The sequence below is a fragment of the Microcaecilia unicolor genome, chromosome 6 (genome assembly GCF_901765095.1).
Source record: "Microcaecilia unicolor chromosome 6, aMicUni1.1, whole genome shotgun sequence".
Taxonomy (NCBI): Eukaryota; Metazoa; Chordata; class Amphibia; order Gymnophiona; family Siphonopidae; genus Microcaecilia; species Microcaecilia unicolor.
The window spans coordinates 54,287,134-54,300,472 of record NC_044036.1 but is presented as its reverse complement, the minus strand read 5'-3'; the positions used below and the strand labels follow the sequence as shown (position 1 = coordinate 54,300,472).

The 13,339-nt window shown below is 39.1% G+C and overlaps 1 protein-coding gene across 5 annotated transcripts in view; it reads left to right on the top strand.

Moving 5' to 3' along the window:
• ZZZ3 (zinc finger ZZ-type containing 3) overlaps nt 1-13,339 on the top strand; it is a 152,338-nt gene that overhangs the window by 16,801 nt on the left and 122,198 nt on the right. The window contains exon 2 of one of the 5 annotated variants that reach the window (XM_030205404.1): nt 8,494-8,686. The exons of the other annotated variants lie outside the window; for them this stretch is intronic. The gene's annotated coding sequence lies outside the window, so the exon portion shown is untranslated. The remainder of the gene's footprint in view (nt 1-8,493; nt 8,687-13,339) is intronic. 5 annotated transcript variants of the gene reach the window in all.

The window sequence follows — 13,339 nt, the reverse complement described above, 5'->3', positions numbered from 1 at the left end:
CTAAATGACGGAACATATAGTTCCGATCTCTAATAGTAGTCTGACTTAACGTTTCTAAAGATTGTAACTTTGTCCCCATTTGATTTAATTGGGAAGCTTGATGGGTGGTAGTCTGAGACTGTGAAAGAACAGCTTCTGAAAGAACTTTTTATTTCAAGCGCATTTTTTCAATCGTTGTTGAAAGAGAGGAATGAAGTGAATAAGTTAAATTCCAGAGTGACTCAATCGTCACCACTGCAGGTCTCTCCTTAACACCCAAAATAAACACAGGAGGCGGAGCACTCAGAATTTGGTTCAATGTACTTACAGTTTGTAGTGGTAAAGTTTGTAAAGGAAATTGTTCTCCCATTGTTACTGTTCTGAGCGCTCCCTGCAGAGCGGGCTGGTTCCCTCCCTGTGCCTCCGCAATGCCCAGTGGGCTCCGTGCTACAGAACCTTTCTCCACTCTAAATCCTCCTGGCTGGGGGGGGGGCAGTGCGCTGCACGGGGCTTAAAGAAACCCCGTTAATACTGCCGTCTAACGCCACCACGTTAGCTCCGATTGAAGGAGAAGTCTGTCTGGGGATGGATGTCATCCTGAATTGCTCCATTGTCGGCTGTTGCTGAGGAATCGATCCAGTGCTGGCTGAGGGAATCTCCCGCACTTTACCCCTCCGTTTCCCCATTTTCCAAGGGCTCACGAAGAACCTCACAGCCTAAGTTTGAAGCGAAATTCAAGGTGCATCCTGCGCAGTAAGCATATACGCGGCCATCTTGGATCCCCCCCCCCCACTCGACTTCCCTGATTGTTTTAAATGTACCACTTTGCAACTTCAATGCATGCCCCCTAATCCTTGTATTTTTTTTTTTAAAGTCAACAAGTGATTCATGTCTACCTGTTCCACTTTATGCAGGATTTTATGGATCTCTATCGTATCTCCCCTCTGTCATCTCATCCCATTTATCAGTTTTGGTGGCCCTTCTCTGTATCTTTTCTAAATCTGCTATATCTTTTTTGAGGTGCAGTGGCCAGAATTGCACACAACAGAGGCATAATAATCTTGGTTTTGTTTTCCATTCCTTTCCTAATAATTCCTAACATTCTATTTGCTTTCTTAGCTACTACTGCTAAGCAGAGGGTTTCAATGTAACATCAACAGTGACACTTAGATCTTTTTTTTCTGGGTGATGAGTCCTAATGTGGAATCTTGTATCATGTAGTGCTGGTTTGGCTTCCTCTTCCCTATGTGCATCTCTTTGCACTTGCTCACATCAAATGCCTCCCATCTTGCAATTTTTCACAGTTCTTTTTTGATCTAACAACTTCGAAAATTTGTGTTGTCAGCAAACTTGATCGCCTTACTCATTATTCCTGTTGGATTCCTAGGGAGCCCTACTATTTACAATTTTTCATGGAATGTCTAGCACTCACCTGGGGCTAACCCCACGGCCATCTGGAGGGTTTATTCCCAGCACTGCTTAGGCCTGCTTGCACCTGGATATGTGCTCTATACTAGTCAACCCTCCACCCCCATGCACTAGGTTCCACTTGCCCCTGGGTGAGTCTATCACCCACAAGTTATTCCCTGGTGATTTCTAGGACACTGGGGCCACAATCCAGGGGTCCTGCAGTTCCTAAAAGCACCCAAAAACACAAATCAAGATTCTTAGTCCAGGACAGCAGAGTCAAAACTAAAAAAGGTTTATTGTAATGAAAAACAGTGAACTTTTGAAAAATCAGATGGAAAAAGTACAGCTAGCAATAACAGATTCCCAAAACAAGGATTCAACATTAAAACTATCTAACATAAGGAATGGCAATTCAAATGCAAAACACTGATACAGAAGGCAAAGAGAGACTTTGAAAAGAAGATTGTCTTTGGAAGCAAGAACACACAACTTTATTTTGGTATATCAGAAGCAAGAATCTGGTAAAAAAAAAAAATCAGTTGGACTGCTAGATGACCTAGGGAGGACAAGGCCATGGTGGAGAGACTAAATGAATTCTTTGCTTTGATTGTCACTAAGGAAGATATGGGGGAGACACCTGAGCCATAAATGGTGTTTAATGGTGGTGACTCAGAGGAGATGAAACAACCTGCTGTACACTGCCTTGGGTGAATCTCTTCATAAAGGTAGTTAATAAATCCCAATAAATAAATTATCTTTAAACCTGGAAAATGTAATGGGACAATTTGACAAACTAAAAGTAGCAGCAAATTGCCTGGACCAAATGGTATACATTCTAGAGTGCTGATAGAACTAAAAAAAAATGAATTTGCAGAGCTACTATTAGTAATATATAACTTACCTTTAAAATCAAGTGTGGTACCAGAAGATTAGTGCATGGCCAGTGTAATGCTAATTTCTGAAAAGGGTTTCAGAGGTGACCCAGAAAATTAGATTGGTGAGCCTGGTGTCAGTGCCAGCAAAATGGTAAGTCTATTATAAATTACTGAGCATGTACAAAGACATGAATCAATGGAACAAAACCAACATGGATTTAGCCAAAATAATTCTTGCCTCACTAATCTACTACATTTATTTGAAGTGCTGAATAAACTTATGGATAAAGGTGAGCTGGTTGATATTGTGCATTTGGATTTTCAAAAGATACCTCATGAAAGACTCCTGAGGAAATTAGAACATGACGTTCTAATTTCCTCAGGAGTCTTTCATGAGGTACCTTTTGAAAATCCAAATGAACAATATCAAGAGGCAGTGTCTTATTGTGGATTAAGAACTGGTTAAAAGATACGGAACAGAGAATAGGGTTGAATGGTCAATATTCGAAATGGAGAAGGTGAAATAGCGGTTTTTATCTTTTAAATTTGTTTTTTGATCTGGAAATGGGATTAACAAGTGGGGTGATTAACTTTGCAGGTGACACAAAGTTATCCTTCAAGCTTTCATGTTGCCTTTTCTAACTGTTTAGCCACCTTGAGGGGAGATATGATAGAGGTCTATAAAATGATGAGTGGAGTTGAATGGGTAGAAGTGAAGCATCTGTTTACGCTTCACAAAAATACTAGGACTAGGGTGCTTGCGATGAAGCTACAAAGTAGTAAATTTAAAACAAATTCGTTTGCATGAAAAAATTCTGAGCTTCAAAAACTGATTGATCTGCTTGAGGTCCAAAACCAAAAGGAAAGTGCCTCCCTATTTTTTGGAACCATGAAGTTGATGGAGTACCTTCCTAGGCCCCACTCTAGGGCCAGTACCAGAACTGCTGCCTTTAGGTCCTATAAGGAGCAAAGCGTGGTTAGCACAGCCTCCACTTTGCAGGGGGCGTTGCACGGGAACTCCAACTCTAATTTGTAGTTGTCTCGAAAAATATCCCACTGGTCTGTAGTAACCTTGGCCCACTCCCCATAAAATAGTGACGGCTGTCCCCCTATTAGATGAGGCAGAGAATGGACTGCAACCCACCACTGGGAAGGACAGGAGGCTGAGGAAGTTCAAGCAGGTTAACCTGAGGAACATTATCAGAGCAAAATGACTGTCTCTGTTGATACTGAGGTCTGAGAAAGGCCTGAGGCCGACCAGGGCGGTATTTCTTGGGAGTCTTTTAGGCGAGAGTGAGCCTGAGCTACCCTGGGGGAGCCCTTACGCTTATCCTCCAGTAAGTGTTGAGTTTGGAGTCCCCCAAGTCTTTAACCAGCTTCTCCAAATCCTCCCCAAAGAGAAGCCTAACCCAAAAAGGGAACTTTGTCAGATGCTGCTTGATGCAGCTTCTGCTACACAGTGGCACAGCAACTGGAAACGCCCGACTGTGACTGCCAAGGAAATTTGTTTAGCATAGCGAGATCATACAAGGAATCAGTCAAATATGCCAATCCACTCTCCATGCTAGAAAATTCCAAGGCTCCTTGGGACTCAGGATTCAAACTGAGCGTCTGCCACCTGCTGAACCCAGCTAAGACGGGCTCAGGCAGCATAAAATTTATAGACCGCTGCCTGTAGGAACAGGTTAGCCACATTTGTACTACAAAAACCCGAGAACATGGTACAGTTTAGTACTTTTGTGCACAAAAGAGAAGCAGGACTTGGGGGTGATCGTATGTGATGATTTCAAGGTACATAAATATTGCCATACTGGGAAAGACCAAAGGTCCATCAAGCCCAGCATCCTGTTTCCAACAGTGGCCAATCCAGGTCACAAATACCTGGCAAGATCCCAAAAAAGTACAAAACATCATATACTGTTTATCCCAGGTGGAGGAGTGGCCTAGTGGTTACAGTGGTGGACTTTGGTCCTGGGGAACTGGGTTCGATTCCCACTGCAGGCACAGGCAGCTCCTTGTGACTCTGGGCAAGTCACTTAACCCTCCATTGCCCCAGGTACAAATAAGTACCTAAGCCGCATTGAGCCTGCCATGAGTGGGAAAGCGCGGGGTACAAATAAAAAAAAAAATAGTGGATTTTCCCAAGTCCAATTTAATAATGGTCTATGGACTTTTCCTTTAGGAAGCCGTCCAAACCTTTTTTAAACTCTACTAAGCTAACAGCCTTTTACCACATTCTCTGGCAACGAATTCCAGAGTTTAATTATACGTTGAGTGAAGAAATATTTTCTCCGATTCGTTTTAAATTTACTACTTTGTAGCTTCATTGAATGCCTCCTAGTCTTAGTATTTTTGGAAAGAGTGAACAGTTGCTTCACGTCTACCCTTTCCACTCCACTCATTATGTTATAGACCTCTATCATATCTCCCCTCAGCCATCTTTTTTTCCAAGCTGAAGAGCCCTAGCCGCTTTAGCCTTTCCTCATAGGGAAGTCATCCCATCCCCTTTATCATTTTTATCACCCTTCTCTGCACCTTTTCTAATTCTACTACTGTATATCTTTTTTGAGATGCGGTGACCGGAATTGAACATAGTATTCGAGATGTGGTCGCACCATGGAGCGATGCGAAGGCATTATAACGTCTTCATTTTATTTTCATTCTTTTCGTAATAATACCGAGCATTCTATTTTCTTTCTTAGCCGCCGCAGCACACTGAGCAGAAAGTTTCAATGTATCATCAACGACGACACCTAGATCCCTTTCTTGGTCAGTGACTCCTAACATGGAACCTTGCATTACATAGCTATAATTCGGGTTCCTCTTGGGTGGAGTCTCGTGTTTTGTTTTTTTTCTCTGGAAGAAATCTGTAGATCAGCTACCTGATCTTTGTTGCATACATTTTCTAAACTTTATCGTGTGGATGTTTCGGCGTGAGGGGAGGCTTTCTTTGGAGCATCTATTCTTTCTGTGTCAATTTTGGAATCCCATCCTATTTGAGGACTGCTTTGCTACATCCCACAAGTCTGGATTAATCTGCTGCTGATGACAAGGAAGGGAAAATGATCTTACCTAATAATTTTCCTTTCTTTAGTCACAGCATACGAATTCAAAGGCCCCTTGCCTCCTCCCCCCCCCCCCCCTAGTAGTGAGGCTGGTACCTGTCTTTTTCTTTTGTTTCTCTGTTTAGCAGGTTGCTGTTGTTCGTTTTTTCACATTGTTCTGATTTATATGTGGAGAATTTTCTTTGAGGAGGGAGTCCTGTTTCTTTAATTGTTCCTTCTGCTTTGTAATGAGAAATACTGATCGGCCAAGGAACATACTGTCCTATATCAGAGTTCAGTTTGGTGCACTCTTCTCTCCACCTTCTGTTAGATGGTCGTAACATACAAGTCTGGATTCTTCTGCTGTGACTAAAGGAAAGAGAATTATCAGGTAAGATATAATTTTTCCTTGCCTCCTATCCCATGGCCTTTTAATTTTCACAGGAGCATCTCATGAGGAACTTTTGTCAAAGGCTTTCTGAAAATCTAGATAACAATATTTCAACTTCTTCACCTTTATCCACGTGTTTCTTCACGTATTCAAAAAAATTTAACATTGATGAGGCAAGATTTCCCTTGGCTGAATCCTTATTGATTTTGTTCCATTAAACCATGTTTGTCTACATGTTGGTAAGTTGTACTTTATAATAGTTTCTGTCATTTTGCTTGGCACTGTTGTCAGGCTTACTGTGTGTAATTTCCAGATCATTCCTGGAAAGTTTTTAAAAATTTGTCATTAGATCTGCTACCTTCCAATCTTTAGGTACCATGGACAATTTTAATGATGGCTTTCAGATCACTAACATCAGCAGTTTTGAATTTAATTCAGTACTATGGCTGTATACTATCCAGTCAAGGTTATTTATTTATTTTTATTTATTTATTTATTATCTCATTTGTACCCCACAGTTTCCCCAACAGTGTCAGGATCAATGTGGCTTTCAGTGCACCACAGAGGCAGACGCCAATGCAGTAAAATGAAGCTAATACAGCAGAAAACCTACAAGAGATACTGGGGAAGAGTAGGAATGGACGGAAGGAGAAGGGGAACTAAGAGGGAAGGGGGATGTATCCAAATGTCTCTAGATCGATGCGCTTCCAGCAGTGGAGACACATAAAGAGGCAGTGGGATAAGCACTTCCAAATAACATGGTCTTCAGAGATTTCCTGAAAGTTAGATGATCTGTGATGGTTTTTATGGTCCTCGGCAAAGAATTCCAAAGCTGAGTGCTAATGAAAGAGAAGGAGGTAGCATACGTGGACTTGTACTTGATGCCGTTGCAGTTGGGAAAATGAAGGGTAAGATATGAACGGGAGAATCTGAATGTATTCCGAAGCGGCAGGATGATGAGATCTATCATATAGCCAGGTACTTCACAATATAGGATTTTGTGAATTAGAGAGCCAAGTTTAAAGGTGATACGTTCTTTGACAGGAAGCCAGTGTAGTTTCTTTCGGAGGGGCGTGGCACTCTCAAACTTGGACTTTCCACAAACCAATCTGGCCGCTGTATTTTTCTTAATTAGTTGCTGTTTACATCCAGCATACACTTTGTTACAGTAATCCAGATGGCATAGTACGATGGACTGTATGAGGTTGCGAAAGACCTCTTGAGGGAAGAATGGTTTTATTCTTTTTAGTTTCCACAGCGAGAAGAACATCTTCTTTGTGGTGGCTTTAACATGTTGTTCGAGTGAAAGTGAGCAGTCAAGGGTGACTCCTAAAAGTTTGAGGCTATTTAGTATGGGAAGGTTTAAGGTGGGGGTGTTTAATGTGGGAGGTGTGTACTTGTTGTGCTGAGATGATAATAGTAGACAGTATGTGTTTTGTCAGCATTCAGCTTGAGTTTGAAAGAAGATGCCCAAAAGTACATCGTATTTAAACAGCGGTTAATTTCTCTAGCGATCTCGGACAAGTCATTTTTGAAGGAAATATAAATAGTAACATAATCAGCATAAATATGCGGGTTAAGTCCTAAGTTACTTAAGGTCTTGGCCAGTGGAATCATCATAATATTGAAGAGAGTTGGCGATAGCGGAGAGCCTTGAGGGACTCCACAAGTTGCTTTCCACGACTGCGATAAATCTGAGTTGGCGATAACTTGGTAAGTTCTGGAAGAGAGAAAGCCCTTAATCCAGTTATGAACATGTCCGCAGATTCCTATGCTGTCAAGAAGGTTCAGCAGTATGGTGTGATCACCCATGTCAAAAGCACTTGACATACTGAACTGTAATAACAGTAGGCTTTTGCCTAGAGCTATTTCCTGCTGAAAGCTGTTAAGTAAAGTGATTAGCACGGTTTCGGTGCTGTGAAGGGAACGAAACCCAGACTGAGATTCCTGAAAAACAGAAAACTTGTCAAGATAGTCAGTAACTTGTTGCGTCACAATGCACTCCGCATCAGTTTTACAAAAAGTGGTATTGAAGCGATAGGGCGACAGTTGGTAAGATCACTCCTTTTTTTCTTGGCGTCCTTTGGAATCAAGGCGTAAGTAATATGTTGCCATGTGATACAGGGAATAGACTGCGTTCGCGCATTTAGTTGAGGTAGGTAGTGAGATCTGCAAGAATGCAGGAAGGTGCTGATTTGAGCAACTAATTAGGGCAAGGTTCTAGCCGACAGTACGTTTTGGAAAATTTGTGAAACCCCTGGGTGACAGCCTCCAAGGTGAGTGGGGCAAAGTTGGACAAGAAACGGTCTTCTATATAACTTGTCAGTTTGGCTCAGAATGTCTGCAGGTTCACCGAGATGTGTTTGTCCTCTATTTTGTCATCTTTGAATACCATTTCTAGCACAGGTAGATCTCTAACATTCTCTACAGTAAAGACTGAAGCAAAGGATTCATTTAGTCTCTTCACTATGGCCTTGTTCTTCCTGAGTGCCCCTTTTATTCTTTGATCTAATGGTCACACCAATTCCCTCACATGATTTCTGCTTCTGATATATCTGAAAAAGTTACCACTGAGATTTTATCTCTATGGAAATTTTCTTTTCAAAATTGTCTTTTAGCCTTCCTTATCAGTGCTTTGCATCTACCTTGCCAGTGCTTATGCTGCTGCTTGTTTTCTTCATTCAGACCCTTTTTCCATTTTTTTTGAAAGATGTTCTTTTGGCTCTATTAGCCTCTTTCACTTCACATTTTAACCATGCTGTCTGTCTTTTTCTCTTCTTTCTACTTTTTCTAGTACGTGGAATATATCTGATCTGGGCTTCCAAGATGGTCTCCGAAGCGATGATTGTTTTTGTATTTCCAGTCCCTGAGGCAAAGCTCACACTTCATAATTTAGTTTTACATGAACAGGAATTTGTGTCTTTATTTGATTGGTTTTAAGAGAAATGCTTGAGGTTATGTACCACTCTGGAAGGCCTTAACCAAAGGTAGGTCAGTGAATCATTACCCGATTCTTTCTGCAAATCTCTCTTCCTACACCACATTCACCTTCTGCTCACCTTGATCTGCACTATAAAAATACTTACCAAACTGTTAACAATTTGTTGATTCCATCATCCCTAGCTTCCACTACTGAATTCCCAATAGTCATGCTAACTGAAAATAATCCCTAGTCAAAATTTCTCATCCTGAGAGCACCTACAAAATGCTTGAGTACAATTACATATCTTATTAAACACTACCTACTACATGTAAATCTTTGATCCTCCCCCCCCTTGATTTATATTGCTGCCTTTCTGCGCTATATGCTCTTTTTTTTTTTCCCTCGGAAGCTAATAACATCTTTGAAAAAAAAGGGGCCTGGTTGTACCCTAAAACTCATTTTCTAGCAATCGCTTTACAGTGATTTATTTTTGAGCGACAATCATCTTGTTCTTAGTATCATGAAAATCAAAATTCGTTGAGTTTGTCATTTTCCTTTGACCATTGAACTGAGTAGTTTTTCAGTTGGAGATGTATTAATACTCCTTTAATGATTCATAGTCTTGGGATAAAATTTGACTCTGCTCTTTCATGCATGCAGAGAGCAAGTCAAAGCCACTGTAAACTCTGCTTTATACAAGCTTCATTTATTGTATTAACTTTTATTCATATCCAACAGATTTTGTTTAGTTTCACAGGCATTATATTGGCATGGATGGTTCAAATATAGGCAAACCTGGATGTTACAAGTTGTTGAGACTTCCAGTGCTTGGTTGCTTATGGGCACAAACTGAAGGACTTAGGCTTGGTGACACGTAATTGGTTCCTAATTGCTGAAAGTCAGATTTAAGGTTTGTACTATAATTTTTAAGATTCTTCAAAATGAGGAGCTGATGTATTTGAAGGAAGTGTTACAGTATGAGCCGGTGCATTCCTTATGTTCTGTGGGGAAGAGCTCATTGGTTGTCCTCACATCAAGAGTAGCAGTCGGTCATTGTGAGCTCTTCCTTCTTGGTGGCTGGATCCATTTAAGGTATTCCTGAATGTTTTATGTTGGAGTGTAATTTATTGACATTCAAGAAGCAGTTAGCTTTTTTATTTCAAGAGATTTTTAAACATATGATGAGGCTTGATGTTCTGTCAGGAAACAGACAGTCAAAGGTCCTCTCTATTAGAGAGTCATGTAGTGTTGTAGGATTCCAAAAAAACAAAAAGGCACACAACTGCTTACAAAACAGTGGAATCAAATGCATTTATTTGGAATAATACCCGACTTGGCCACGTTTCGCCCTCAGGCTGCGTCAGGGGTACAAACTATAAAAACAAAACACAAATGTAAAAACATATATAACCATTTAACAATGTCATAAGCATGATTCAACTAATAAAAAGCAATTATTTAAGATGCAATTATTTAAAAAAGATTCAATATAAATAAAACAATCCTTCAAAAGTTCTAAAAAACATGTATGGACCTACATGATATCATCTATAAAACAAATATTTATAATTATCATTAAAATCATACATCATGTAAAATTTTTAATCTACAATTACTCACATCACATTTATACCTCTCAATAAAAAAATGTTAAGATCATACAGTTAGAATCAAAACAATTCAATGAAGAGGGGAAGAAATTTCTTTATACATACCTATCAAAAGTGTATATAAGTATATCATATACACTAGTAGTGAGATGAGAACAGTTATTCCAAAAATCTAGTTCTACACAGATATAAAAACAAAAAATAAAAGTATCATCGGATAAGATGCATATCTAAATGTACACTAACAGGCTTATTTTCAAAGCACTTTGGGAGGCTAAGTTCCAAAGGTTTCTATGGAACTTTGGGAGGCTAAGTGCTTTGAAAATATGCCTCCATGTATATTAGACAGACTACCAAATAAGTGTCCTGATTTTTGCACTAGGCACATAATTTATTTTATTTTAAATGAGTTTATCTGAAGGCAGGGGACAGTCCACTAAATGTAAAAAAACTTCTTACACACAGCTCAAAATCAGCTTTTAAAAGACTCTAGACATTCTAGTTTTTCCACTGATATTCTTAACAAAAACCCCAAAATTATTTAGGAATAAATAACCTGTCTACATTATCTGCTACTTCTAACTGAATTGATATTCATTAAGATTAATAGCTTCTGTGAGACCCATGACTCATATAGCATCATCATAAGGTTAAAGGTCATCTCTAAGCACATTACAATTATCTTAAAGGGCCAGATAAATATAAATATAAAAATAGCAGCAGCAGCTTCAGAGAGCATTTTCCATCTCACAGATAGGCTGCAGAGAATACCTTCTCCTGCTTTAGACTTAGTCCCGCCCACCCTACCCCTCTACCCACCCACCCCTAGAGTGACATGTCTTATATAACCTCCCTATCAACCCACTCATTACTTTACCTCACCCATTTCTATTCTATCACCTTCTCCCACTACTCCAACCAGAGTTACACCTAATCACACTGACCACCCTTCAACATCTTCAGTCCTTCTGTGACTGTTCTCTTGTGCTTGACTGCTTAAATATTAAATGCTTTACTTTTTGTCTATTTAGATTGTAAGCTCTTTGAGCAGGGACTGTCTTTCTTCTGTGTTTGTACAGCGCTGCGTACACTTTGTAGCGCTCTAGAAATGTTAAATAGTAGTAGTAGTAGATAAATATTTTGCATTTGAGAGCCAGATTGCAAAATAAACAATGCTTAATTATAAAATGTTAATAAAAATTACAAAACTGATGACCTAAATTAATAAAAGCTTATCTAAACAAATGGATACAAACACAATGCTTTCAAAAAGGCATTGTCATAGAAAAACCGAGTAATCATTCTCTTGATTTAACCCATATGGTTTCACTGTATTAAATTTAAAAATAAGCCTCTGTTCTGCTTTTAACAACAATTTGTTGACATCTCCACCTCTCCAATGTGTTTTGATTCTCAATAATACAAGAAATCTCAATTCTTCAAAGGAGTGCTTAAAATCATGCATATGTTCTACCAGTGGTTTTTCAAACATCTTGTTTTTTATGGCACTCTTATGTTCAGCAATACGTTTGTTGAATATACGTACTTTTACCAATATATACAAGTCCACAAGGACAAATAATTGCATAGACAACCTGAGATGTTTTACAATTCGAATATTGTTTTAGTTCAAAATTTTCTCCTGTTTTTGGATGTTCAAAAAATTTTGCTTTCAAATTTACTGTACAAAAACAACAATTCAAGCATGGGAAATGCCCCCATACTGGATCTTTCCTTACAGGTACTGGTAATGCTGATGGTGCTAAAAAATCTTTTAAATTTCTATTTCTCTTAAATGCTATCATCAGTTGTTTCTCAGAAAAGCACGGTATATTCTGAACAAGTGTCCAATGTTTTCTAAATATTTTAATAATATCACATGACACATGGTCAAAATAAAGGGTACACACAATTTTATCTGCATTCTTATCAGGAATATTATTATTTCCATGGAGGAGGTTACCTCTTTGATGTTCTTTTGTTTTTAGCATCCCTTCCTCTATATAGCTATGTGGATATCCCCTCTGTTTAAATCTATCAGCCATTACATGCATCTGTTTCTGAAAATCATTAGTATCTGAACATAGTTTTTTAACTCTTAGAAACTAACTATATGGGAGGTTACGTTTCAACGGTTGGCTATGGCAACTATCATATTTCAGAAGTTTATTTCTGTCCGTTGATTTATGTGGTCGCGTCGGGTATTATTCCAAATAAATGCATTTGATTCCACTGTGTTGTAGGATTGTCATTTTAGTCTAGTATTTATATTATGCCTGTTGATTTTGTATATCTGTAATTTTATTTAGTGTGTGATGTATATGTTGATGTTGTAATTTGCATTGTTAGATGGGCAGTAAATCTGTAATTAAAAGGTACTGATAAAATTGTAATCCAGTTCAGGAATTTTAACTAGTCACTAAAACTCTAGCCTTCTCCCTTGATAATCCCATGAAGGCTCTCAAGGGGATTCTAGTATATTATCCTTTTTAATATGTCCTCTAGATATTACTATTCCACTTTCTATCCCTCACCACATGGTCCTTCTGCCCAAACAAAATGGGGAATACCAGCAAAAAGGGTGTCCCAGGGACTTCTACAGTCTGTAATCATGATGAAAGGTCATCCTCCCAACCTTTAGGACATATAGCCAAATCCCAGCATAAGCTCTCTCTGTCCCATGAATCTATGTTGCTTTGTATATCATAGATTCCAAATCTAGCCCTTTCAGTCCAGCCAAAATTGAATCTACATAGCTGTTCAGACGCTCCCTATTCACAGGGAGGTAAAATGGAGCTTCATATTACCAGTACTTTGCATCCTCAGAAATGTGAGAACTTATCCCAGAAGAGTGCACTGCTATAAACCCTCCAGTCTCTTCTTTTCCCACTTTTACTGCAGTGCTATCAATGTAATCCTTTCTGTTAACAAAAAAAAAAACTTTTATAAAAATAATGCAGCTCTTCCCTTATCTGTTGCCTTGCCTGTGACTTTTACTCTAAAGAACACATTTCAAACACAGCCACCCCTGTAGTAGCAAATATATCCATCTTCTAGCTCTCAAAATGTCCGGCAACATTAAATGTATTTCACTGACTAAGCATTTA